This window comes from Petaurus breviceps, unplaced genomic scaffold, assembly GCF_028583685.1.
Source record: "Petaurus breviceps papuanus isolate PSGF00001 unplaced genomic scaffold, PetGlider_PUasm1.0 90444, whole genome shotgun sequence".
Taxonomy (NCBI): Eukaryota; Metazoa; Chordata; class Mammalia; order Diprotodontia; family Petauridae; genus Petaurus; species Petaurus breviceps.
The window spans coordinates 970,408-983,350 of record NW_027187256.1 but is presented as its reverse complement, the minus strand read 5'-3'; positions in this window follow the sequence as shown (position 1 = coordinate 983,350).

Here is a 12,943-nt window from a genome sequence, read left to right as displayed (position 1 = left end):
ATTATTATTATTATTATTATTATTATTATTATTATTATTATTATTATCCCTATTTTACAGGCGAGGAACCTGAAGCAGAGAGAAGTTCAGAGGCTTGCTTAGAGTCATATAGCTAGCAAGCGTCCAGAGCAATATTTGAACTTGGTCTGTCCACAGCACTACCTAGTTGTCTATTACAAGGAAGTTATTGGAGTTTTTTGTGTTTTTTTTTAATGTGGGTGCATTTGGAGAGAGAATGAAGGGTAGATAAGAAGGGTTATCAATAGGGATGCTGAAAAGGATCCTAAGGTTAACAATACTGTAACCCAAATAAAATGGCTACTATCCTCTGCCTCCACATATACCACAGAAACCAGTCACACTAGCGCAGAAAGGTGTTCTCCACATTATTTTGGTTCCAAGGAAGGTAGGTGGCTCAATTGCTAGAGATTTGGACCTGTCTGGAGTCAGGAAGGCCTGAGTTCAAATCTTTGCCTCAGATATTTCCTAGTTATGTGATCTCAGTCAAGTAACCTCTGACTGTCTTAGTTTTTTCATCTGAAAAATAGAATAATCATAGTAACTACCTCCCACCTACATTGTTGATGAAGGTGTTAACTGATTCAACTATTCTGGAGAGCAATTTGGAACTGCATCCAAAAGGCTATAAATCTATGCATATCCTTTGAGTCAGCAATACCACTACTCAGTCTGTATCCTAAAGAGATTTAAAAAGGAAAATGACTTTTTTGTACAAAAATGTTTATAGCAGCTCTTTTTGTGGTAGCAAAGAATTGGAAATTGAAGGGATGCCTATGTATCAATTGGGAAATGGCTAAAGAAGTTGTGTTATCTGATTGTAATGGAATACTATTATGCTATAAGAAATGATGAGCAGGATGATTTCAGAAAAAAAATAAACCTGAGAAGATTTCATGAACTTATGCAAAGTGAAGTGAGAAAAAAACATTATAATAGTGTAATAAGTGACTAATACACAGTAATACAATATTGTATGATGATTAATTGTAAATGGCTTAGCCCTTCTCAGCAGCATAATGCCCAATGACAATTCAAAAGGACTCTTGACTAAAAATGCTATACACTTCCAGAGAAAGAAGTGATGGAGTGTGAATGTAAACTGAAGCATACTATTTTTTATTTTACTTTTTCTTCGTTTTTTTTTAGGGGGGGGTTCCTTTCATGATATGATTAATATGTGAATATATTTTGCAAAATTGCACATGCATAACTTAAATAGTTGCTGTCTCAGAGAGGGGAAAGGAGAGGGAGAGAATTTGGAATTCAACTTTAAAAAAAAGAATATTAAAATTGTTTTTCCATGTAATAGTAAAAAATGTTATTTTAAGAAAAAAAATGTCAGGAATGCTAAAGCTGAAAATGAACTGAGCCTTGTCCCGAATTTTAAGGACAAAATTTTAAAAAGTAGATTTAAAAGCTAAAGTCAGAGACAAAGTAGAAATAAGGGATAGGACCAAAGAATGTCATGTCAGCTACTTTAGGTGGATGAAACAATGATATAAATGAAAATAAAAAATAACTGTTATATAACTATTCAATTCTTATTTTGTTTCTTTATGAAGTAAAAGGGACTGTTTTGCCCTTTTTTTATATATCCACAGAAGTTAGCAGAGTGCCTGGCCCATAATGAGTGCTAAAGAAATGCATATTGAAAGTTGTAGGATATGATTGTGAAAGCCTACTATTGTGCTATGGGAAATGATGAGGGGGTGATTTCAGTAAAACAAATGATCTATAAAAAACAAAATCTATATAAACCAATGCAAAATGAAGTGAGAAGAAACAAGAGAGAACTGTGCACAATAACAGCAATATTGTAACAATGATCAACTTTGAAAGACTTGGCTACTCTGATTAATAACTCTTTGGGCATAATTCCAGATTGCTCTCCAAAGTGGTTGGATCAGTTCAGTTATAGCAACAGTGCCTCAATTTTTCTACATCGCGTCCAACATTTGTCATTCCCCCCTTCTATCATTTTAGTCAATCTTATATTTATTCCCTTTTAACATTCTTTACTTTTTTTATTTTGAGTTCCAAATTCTTTTTCCTCCCCCTGCTTTCCTCCATTCACTGATAAGGCAAGCAATATGATATCAATTATACACATGAAATCATGAAAGCACATTTCCATATTATCCATATTTTTAAAAAAAACAAGAATAAAGGGAGAAAATTATACTTCAGTTTTCACTCAGAGCTCATCGGTTCTCTCTATGAAGGTGAAGAAGATTTTTTCATCATGAGTGCTTTAGAATTGTCTTAGATCATTGTATTGATTAGAATAGCTGAGTCTTTATTATGGGGGAGGTATTAGCCGTCATGCAAATGGAGATATCTACATCATCACACAGTATTTAGAAGATGTTACATTGTTGCATATCTCTCTTCACTTTAAGCATTATTTACTTACTTATTTTGACCACAGATTATTTTATTTTAAAAAATTTTTATTATTTACTATGTTTTAAGTTCTGCACGAGAGAAATTCTTCATTCTGCACACATACCATATGCATGTATGAAAAAGAGAGATATGCAGCTATGTAACTCATCTTTTATATAATGTTTGGTGATGTAAATATCTTCATATCCTGCATGCTTATATTTATCAGATTTATTGAGAATTCAAGGGATGATTGAGGAAGGCACAGAGTTGAAAGACAAATCAGAGCTAAATACAGAACATTCTAGAAAGAAATAGCATTTTTTACAAGAAAACAAATTACAGTCACAGGGCAGTATTGTTGTTTTACCCTAAAAGCAGTAAGATTACTCATGGGAAAAGATAGTTTCCTGTAGTTCCTCAGGGTAAGCAATATCTAGTATGGCCATAGTCTTTTGTAGTAATGTCAAACTCTAGAAATACAACAGAAAAGGATAATCTTAGAATCCTGTTTCCACACCAGCAAAATATTACTAGAATTTTAAAATTCAACAATTCAATTCATCAAACATTCAAGAACTTACTATATTCAAGGTAATGTGCTAGACACTAGAGACAAAATGATAAAAATAAATAGACGACCCCACAAATGTTCATACTACTAAGGAGAATGCAAAAGGTATACAACTGAGTAAACGTGAAACATATGCAAAATGATTTCAAGAGAGGAGTTACACTAAAATCTGGAGAGAAAGATGGGGGGAAGGGAAAAATCAGGAAAAGGACTAGAAGGTGATGCTTGATCTTTGCTCTATATGTTACTAGAAATGGAGTTGGGATTGACAAAAGCAGGCAAAGGATTTGAGATAAAATATGAAAGAATGGTTTCATTAGATAAATCTTTATTCTAATGACAATGTCTGTGAAAATCATGATAAAAATGATGGTGGTAATATTAATAGCAATGATAAAGGTGACAATTGTGGTTATGATATATTGGTAGTCAAGATGATGGTACTGATTTTAAGAGGTAAAAGAAGATTTATTGATGGTAAAGTTGGATAATTGGAGCCTGTTTTTCTTATGAAACCCTAGATAGAGTTTTGATCTCTAAACTAACCAGACATTTCATATTTAACTCTCTTTGCTATGATTGCATCATAAGGTAATGGACCGATGGTATAAAAAAATAAATCTCAAAACTCTAATATCCACAAAGATCATGTCCAGCAGTGTTGTGAGGCTCAAATGATATATAAAGCACTTTGCAAACTTTATAGTGCTACATAAATGCCTGTTGTGTTGTTGTTATTGTCATTCTTATTAGCCTATAGTCAGCAGGCCTCCAGTCTGGTGATAACTCCATTTCTTGAGCCTTCTACTGTACTCCGTTGAGCTCAAGCAATGTCTATAATGCAATACAGAAGTGTGCTGGTTAATGTTTAGCTATCATTCTCTAAGAAATTATACACACACACACACACTTTTAAGTTTACTCTTTATTATTGATACTTTCGTAAGTCTAGACAATTAACAAAATAATAAGTCAAGTTCTGAATTGTAGTGATTGCTGATTTGTAAAGCTAGACTCTAACACACCCTTGATTGCATACCTTTAAGGTAATCCTGTTGAGAGACTGCATTTACCCCAGTGTAGTGAACTTGCTAGAAAACATTGATAAACTCACTTGATTTAAAATTAAAAGTAAAATTTCTCTTTAGTTACCCCCTAGGAATCTGTGAAATGTTTGTTGCAATCTGTTTAATGTAGTCATATCTTTCTCCTCTTTGGAGGGATTGTAAGATTTGAAATATATTCAGCTAGGTGTCATTGGACCCAAATCAGTAATACTCGGATTCAAATCTGGTCTTAGATACTTACAAGTGGTGTAATCCTGGGTAAGTCACTTAATTCCTTTATGCCTCTGTTTCTTCATCTGTTAAATGGGAACAATAATTCCTACCTCCTAGGGTCGTTATGAAAATACAATGAGACAATATTATAAAAGACTCTGCAAACCTCAAAGCATCATATAAATTACTGGAAATAGTCCAAAGTCAGTGGGAGCCAAAAATAAGAAAAGCGTGAGATATGTTTAGTAATGCTGCTTATAGAGGAAAAAAATAATGACTTTTTTTTTCTTACAGTTTGACTGTTAAGGTCATTCTGGTGAGGAAACACAACATAATTTTGTGCTTTGGGAGTTTCACCGGAATGAAACTGTGGCCCCGTCTGATTGAGAAGTATGAGTCCTGGGATGATTGGTAAACACATAACCTCCTACTTACCATGCATAAACAACTCCAGAGATTATCAGGGGACCCAACAGGAAGAAATCAAGTGAGAGTCAAATGCAAGACTCTCTAACACTGTTCTCCAAAGTTTGTTAAATTAAGTTGAATTATCCTTGGGGAATTTTTAACTAGTGAAGACAGTTTCAGACACTAGATATCCTGAAGTCTTCCTTAAGGCTTCTAGAAAGGATAAATAGTCCTTCAGTCACTCCCAACAGGTCTGAGGTCTCTGTTGCTACCTTGTACTTTCACCTGTGGTGTTAGAAAAACCATGGAGGGAGGTGAGTGAGTCACAGGGTTTGTGGATGGAGACAGCTTCAAGAGTACAAGGAAAATGGGTGTTTCTTAGTTGTTGGTATAACAAAAGGCAATGGTTACTGATAGAGTTCACTCCTGGGTCCAGCAGGGTAGGCTGGCATATAAGAGAAATAGATTAAGTTTCTCTTTGGGAAAAGTCTCTTTGTGGATCCCTTTTCAGTCAGATAATTAGTAGGTAGCGAAATATCCAACCCTCCTTCATATAGTGATGAGTTTCTCCGAGGACTTCTCTGATCCTGTGTTTTGACAGAATTCCAGAATCTCAGAGTTAAAAAGGACCTGGAAAGTGATCATCTTCTAATGCAAAAGGAATCCCTTCTACAACATTCCCATTAAATGGGAATCCAGAATCTAAAGACAACCTTGGACTGCATATATACATACATACATACATACATACATACATACATACATACATACATACATAAAGAGAAAGGGGGAGGGAGAGAGAGAGAGAGAGAGAGAGAGAGAGAGAGAGAGAGCTAGAGAGAGAGCTAGAGAGCTCTATTATTGTGAGTAATTATCTGGAGATATTTCCCATACTGGATGGCAGAATAGATACAGTATTGGATCTTGAGTAAAGAAGACTTTGGGTCAAATTTGTCCTCACAAACTTCTAGTTTTGTGATTCTGCGCAATTTACTCATATCTCAGTTTCCTCATCAACAAAATGGAGATAATAATAGCACCAACTTCCCAGAGTTGTGAAGATCAAATAAGATAATATTTGCAAAGCACTTAGCACAATATTTGGCATATAGTAGGCAGTCTAGAAATGCTTGTTCCCATTCTCCTTTCTGTGATCTCCATTCACTGATACTGGAGTCAATCAAAACAAATCTAAACTCTCTTTTATATTATATTCTTTCAAATGACATAGCAGCTTGCATGTCCCTCAGAACTAAGCTCTCTATGCTTCTCAAGATGGCAGTTGTTTGTTTTGTTTTGTTTTGTTTTGTTTAACCTGAAGCTCTAATTCAAATCGTGAAGGATGGTACTGCGAATATTTAGCGCAGGGCAGAAAATAGTTGGGAGGAGAGAGGTTGGGAGTAGGGGTATAATGTTGTCATTAAATCTTTTCAGTTGTATCTGACTCTTTGTCATTCTATTTTGGGGCTTTCTTGGCAAAGATACTGGAGTGGTTTGTCATTTCCTTCTCCAGCTAATTTATAGATGAGGAAATTGAGGCAAAGAGGGTTAAGTGATTTGCCCAGGGTCACACTGCTAATAAGTTTCTGAGTTAGGATTTGAACTCAGGTCTTCCTGACTCCAAATTTGCTGCTCTATGCACTGCATCACCTATTGCCCAGGGGTATATCTATCCTCAAGTATTTGAAGAGTTGTTCCATGGAAACAGGAATTAGATTTGTAGTGGACAGAGTTGTGAAGATTTGGTTTAAGGGTGTAAATATTTAACAACTAGCTCTCTGGGGAAATGCATGTATATACAACACACTTTTAAGTGTAATTTGCATTATTAACATGTTCTTCCTTAAATCAATAGATCAAGCTCTGATTTGTTGATTTCTCAGGTGTTAATGCTCACATTGAAAATATAACAGTCACACCTTTTCTGGGTTCAAGTGCTGCCTCTGTCTGACACACGCTGCCTATATGACCTTGGGCAAGTCCCTTAAATTATCAGAGCCTTAGTTGACTCTCTAAAACCAGAAATTGTAGAGGAGGTGCTAAGTAGAAAAAGTAGAGAAAATTTCCTCATCCATACCAAAGATATCACAACTCCAGTCTCTATCCCAATGCTTGGCCTTAGAGAGCAAGGAGGCAAATTGGGACTAGGAACAAGAACATCTTTCCTATAATCTAGAGATATCCAGAAGTGTTTAGGGATGCAGATAGGAGATAGACTAGCAGGGGCCTACTGAGGTTCCTTCCACCTCTCAAATTCCGTGATTCTGGGAGATCATAGAGATCCACCTTCCATCAGAGGGATTCAAGCACAGGATAAATGATCACTTATTGGGTATGTTGGGAAAAGGGAATTTTTATCAATCAGCCCAGGAACTGAATGACTGCTATGGTCCTCTGAAATGCTAAGATTCCCAGATTTCATATTAAACTAATCCATTTGAATGTAAAGAAAAACTCTTGCAAAGGGGCACAGGATTTAGTCATAAGACCTGGGTTTGATTCTATGCTTTGGCACTAATTGATTATTTGATCTTTGCTTAGTCACTTCTCTTTGGGTCTCAGTTTCTTCATCTATAAAGTTAAGATTTGGGACGAGATGACCTCGCGTGTCTTTTCTATCTCTATAGAGATAGGGTGAAATGTGTTGATGGGGAAGTGCTACAGGAAATACCCAGAGGCCTCTCTCCCTCCTTTTCTAGCTGTCATCAATTTTCACAGGGGTCCCCTGGAGAATATATTATTCAATCATTTATTAAGCATCTATTATGTGCTAGGAAGTGTCCCAAGTAACAGAAATTTTCAAAAGACAAAAAAACAGTCAGTGTTCTCAAGGAGCTCTGATTAACCCATAAAAGGAGCTTCAAAGCACTATAAGAGTGTAGAATTCAGACACATGGTCATGATGGAGCATGGGAGAAGGAGAAACTTGCAATGCTTCTCACATCACAATATCCATGCATTCATTGACTGCCCCCAACCCCTTAAGCAGCCACCAATGATAAAGCTCACGTATTCCTTGAATTCAAAAGAAAAATTAAAGGTTCTTGTTATGTAGCTAGTAGGGTATAAGGTTAGATTTAAGGCATTATTTCCTTTCAGTGACTACTGTCTGACAGAACTTTGTGGAACTCATTTTTTGTTTTTGAGATAAATTTTTAGAAAACAGGAATCACCATTTAGGCTCAGTTCTGAAAATTCTCTACTAGCCCCAAGGCTCCTAATGCCAGGGAGACCTGAGCTCCAACCTTTTGAAGATCCCATTAGCTGTCAGAGTCAAACTATGTCAGGGTGATTTGTGCCTTATTAAGATGATTAACAATAGACTAGGAGTTACAGAAGGTATAAGTGAAAGGTTGACAAGAGCAGGATAAGATGGTATGAAAAAACAAAGACTAGGGATCAAGGAAGGGAGTTTTGACCTAAGTGGCCTACAACTTATTACAGGGATTTTGACTAAATAAATTAATGTCTGAGTAAATGAATAGATAAATTGACTAATGAATTAAAATATATTTATTAAGCACTTACTATGTGTCAAGCTCTGTGCAATGCTATGGATACAAGTACAGCAAGAAAGATAACACTTGCCTTAATGGAGTTTACACTCTACAAGGGGAACACAACACATAAAGGAGAGGAAGAGCTGTGTATAAAGTTAAGAGCAATGGTGTGTAATGTGATCAGCTCTGAATGACTTAACTGTTTCCAGCAATACAATGATCTAAGACAGCTCTGAAGGACTTATCATGAAAAATGCTATACATCCCCAGAGAAAGAACTGGTGGTGTCTGAATACAGATTGAAACTTATGCTACTTTTTTTTAACATTGTTTTTCTTGAGTTTTTTTTTATTCTATGTTTTCTTTCAGAACATAACTATTATGGAAATGTTTTGCATGAAAAAAGAGTGAGAAAGGAGGGGGAAGTAATGCAGAAAATGTAAACAATGCAGATTACACTTAAAAGTGTGTTGTATATACATGTTTTTCCCCCAGAGAGTCAGCTGTTAAACATTTATACCCTTAAACCAAGTCTTCCTGGCCTTTAGGCCACACCTATCTCCACTGTAAGACTAACCACTGTTCCATGCAAGGACTTTTAAAACTGACATTTATAGAAAACTTAGTTATGTAGAGTTAATATCCAAAATCTCATTTAATGCTACCCATTTGACAGTGTGGCTTGGAGATGGATAAGAAGTAGGAGGAAGAAAAGGGTTTAGAATTGGGTAAGATAAATGAAAGATATCATCCATAGCCCAGCATCCCAGGGGTGAGAATACAAATGAAGAGGCCAAAGAGACCAGAGTACAGGCAATATGACTAGGAATTAGAGGACAATAGGTTGTCACTTCCTTAATACTAGAATTATTTGCTACACCTCTAGTCTTGGGTCTGGGATGGCAGACCCAATATAAGGTGTGGGGAACCTTGTACATGGTAAGATTTCTATGACTCTGGAAAGGTAACAAATTAAAATATTTTTCCCTACTACTCCCATGATTACTACCTTCCTCTCCCTCTGCCTTCCTACTTCTCATAATAGCTAGAATGTTGGTCTCAGAGGAATAGGCTTTTTGAGAGTTCAGGCTCAGAATCCTTCTGGGGGAGGGCCTTCTGGGTGTGATGATTTCACTTTTCCTTGAGCAATGGAGAATACTTAGTTAACATTAACAGAAATAAAAGAAAAAACAAAAGCTGACAACTTAGAGTAAGTAGAGAATTCTTATTATTCTTATAGTTTAAGTAGAGTCAGCATTCAAGATCTTATTTAATGCTCTCAATGTCTCCAAGAGGCTATAGTTTGGTCATTATCATCCTCATTTTACAAATTAGGAAACTGAGGTTTAGAGGACTGGTAATTTGCCTTCAAGGTTTATTGTAAAAGTATGAAGTGGGTAAAGGATGAAGTTTGTTATGCTTGGACTCCAACACTTACCCAGGGTCAGTCACATAACTAGTAAGAATCAGAGTTCTGTTCAGAAATAAAATCTTCTGATTCCAATATCAGCAATCTTTTTATGAGACCATGGTGTTTCCAAGTGGGTGTAAAATGCAAAGAGACTAAAGTGCTTCTGCTCAACACAGGGAAAAATTCTTAACAATTTGAGCCATCCAAAAACGTAATGTGATGTCTCAAGAGACAATGAGTCCACAGAATTGTTTATTTACAGATGGAAGGGGCTTAAAGACTGTAAAGTTCAATCCCTTCATTTTACAGATGAAGTAACTGAATCTGAGAGAGGTTAAGGGACTTGTCCAAAGTTTATGAAGCAAAAGTGTCTAAGGAAGCATTTAAACACAGGTCTCCTTAACTCCATTATTTTATTCACTACACCACTTTGCTGCCTTCAAGTTCACCAGCATATAGAGAGAGCTTTAAGATTTGCAAAGCTTGGGGCAGCCAGGTAGTACAGCGAGTAAGAGCACCAGCTCCAGTGTTAGGATGACATGGGGATAGAATCCGGGCTCAGATACTTAGCACCACAGCCAGAAATAACTGGCTTTGTAACCTTGAGCAAGTTACTTAACCCCAATTGCTTTAAAAAAAGAAAATAAAAGATTTGCAAAGCTTTACATACATTATCTCGTTTGGCCCTTACAATAGGCATTGATTAAGTGCCTATAAAATGCCAGGCACTGAGCTATATTCTAGCTGTTTTAAAAATATTAGCCCATTTTATCCTCACAACAACTCTGTGAGGAAGGCGCTATTATTGTGATCATTTTACCAATGAGGACTGGCCTCTAGCACATCCAAAAACCCTCCTAGTGGGGAATTTATGGGAGGTCATGGGAAGAAAAGTAACATAAGATAAAAAATTTCTTATAAGAATGATTTGTGATTATTTTTGTGATTCCCTTTTGAGGGAATACTTATATGGAAAAGATCAAATTGTAAAAATATAGTTTCCTCTTTAGGATGCCGTGTTAGCTTTCTTTACAATGCTGTAAATCTGAAAGTAATTTAAAATTACAATTTAGATTTCCTGATCTCTCCCACTCCCCTGTATGTGGTAGACAAGGGGAGAGGAGAGGAACCCAAACCTACCTGACTTTTTTTCTACTTGATAAATTAACTTTGACTTAACAAAGATTATTGATTACACAATTTTTAATATGAACTCCCTCATACTAATTGATGATGTCACTGCAGTCTGAAGTCCTAGAGAGTTGCCTTGTTCAGGATCACACAACCAGTATGTATCAGAGGCAGATGTGAATCTAGGTCTTTCTGATTCTGAGGTATGATTTATATCCTTGAAGTCACATTGTCAAAATATTATATGATAAAAGTTTTACTTTGAAATATATTTGGGTTTTTTTTTTTGCTTTTTTTTTGGAGGGCAATTGGAGTTAAGTGACTTGCCCAAGGTAACACAGCTAGTTTTTGTGTTAAGTGTCTGAGGCCGGATTTGAACTCAGATCCTCCTGACTCCAGGGCTGGTGCTCTATTCATTGTGCAACTTAGCCACCCCTGAAATATATATCTTTTTTTCCTTTCTTTTTTATTTTTTGCTTTTTGGAGGGCAATTGGGGTTAAGTGACTTGCGCAAGGTCACACGGATAGTTTTTGTGTTAAGTGTTTGAGGTAGGATCCGAACTCAGGTCCTAATGACTCCAGGGCCAGTGCTCTATTCACTGCACCACCTAGCTGCCCATGAAATATATTTCTTAACAATCCTAGTACCACCAATCCTCAGAACTTGAAGATACCCTAGAGGCTATCTGGAACATCCCATGCTTGAACATTCATTCCTATAAGTGGTCATTTGATCTATTCCTAAAGGCTTCTGGTGATAGAAAGTTTGCCTAGGCAGTTCATTTTCATATTTGGATTGCATTCATTTTTAGGAACTTTTTCTCACATCGACCAAAAATTCTTTTCTTTGAAACCTCTGTACCTTTAGAAGCAATGCAGCAGAGAGGAAAGAGTTCTGTTCTTAAAATTAGAAGACCTGGAAAAAAGACCTAAATTCTTATCATTATAAGTTGGGTCATTCTGAACAAGATGCTTATTTACTCCATGTTTCAGTTCTTTGATCTACAATCTTAGAATAAGTATACTACATTCCTTACAGGGTGGTCAAAATGCAAAGTGCTGTGTCCACATGCCCTGCTGGGGAGGTTGAGGATCATGGCTCCCTTGAGTTCAGGAGTCTTGAATTATAGTAGCACTATAACTGATCAGTTCCAGGCCACTAATATGGTGAGTGGTGGAGTGCCACCAAGCTGCCTACAGAGAGAATCAACCTAGGTTTGGAAAATGGAGCAGGATTAGGGGCGGCCAGGTGGCTCAGCGAGTAAGAGCACTGGCTCCAGTGTCTGGATGACCTGAATCAAATCCGGGCTCAGATACTCAGCACCACACCCAGAAATAACTGGCCGTGTAACCTTGAGCAAGTTACTTAACCCCTATTGCTTAAAAAAAAAATGGAGCAGGATAAAGCTGCTATTTTATCAGTGTTCAGACTGACCTTTTAGCCTGTTAGAAATAGAATCAGAAGAAAGGACAAGAAAAGAAAGAAAAAGAAAGAAAGAAAGAGAGAGAGAGAGAGAGAGAGAGAGAGAGAGAGAGAGAGAGAGAGAGAGAGAGAGAGAGAGAGAGAGAGAGAGAGAGAGAGAGAGAAGGGAGGAAGGGAGGAAGGGAGGCAGGAAGGAAGGAAGGAAGGAAGGAAGGAAGGAAGGAAGGAAGGAAGGAAGGAAGGAAGGAAGGAAAGATGGAATACTTAGTTAACCTTAAACCTCAATAATTTATCTTTGATTGCTACTTTGCATGATTTTTCCTCTGATGATGACATTCTTTACAATGTATTAGATGATATTAAGCAATTTCTATGCCTTTGAAACTTTATTTCCCCTTACAGTCAATCTGATCATGAGTCTCACCAAATTTGATTACGTGACCTCAAGAATGGCATATGGCATGTCACCCAGCCCATATTCAAACCTCTCTGATCTGGTAGAATCTTACACCCTTTGGGCTTTAGCTGGCCTTTTAGAACCTTTGAGATGATGAGACATCAGAGGATATCTGTGGAGGAAAAACCTAAAGTGCTGTATGAAGGTGAATATACGCCATTGCTCCTGGTTCTGACCTCTGGGGCCAAGCAGAACAAATCCAATCCCTCTTCAATAATTAACTTCCAGATAATAATTATGTGTTCCTCATAGTCCTCTCTTCTCTAAGTTGAATATTCCCTGGAACAAATATATGATGGAAAAATTCACCATTTGGTATGTTTCAGTTCCTGTGACTCAGTGTTCCTGTACTG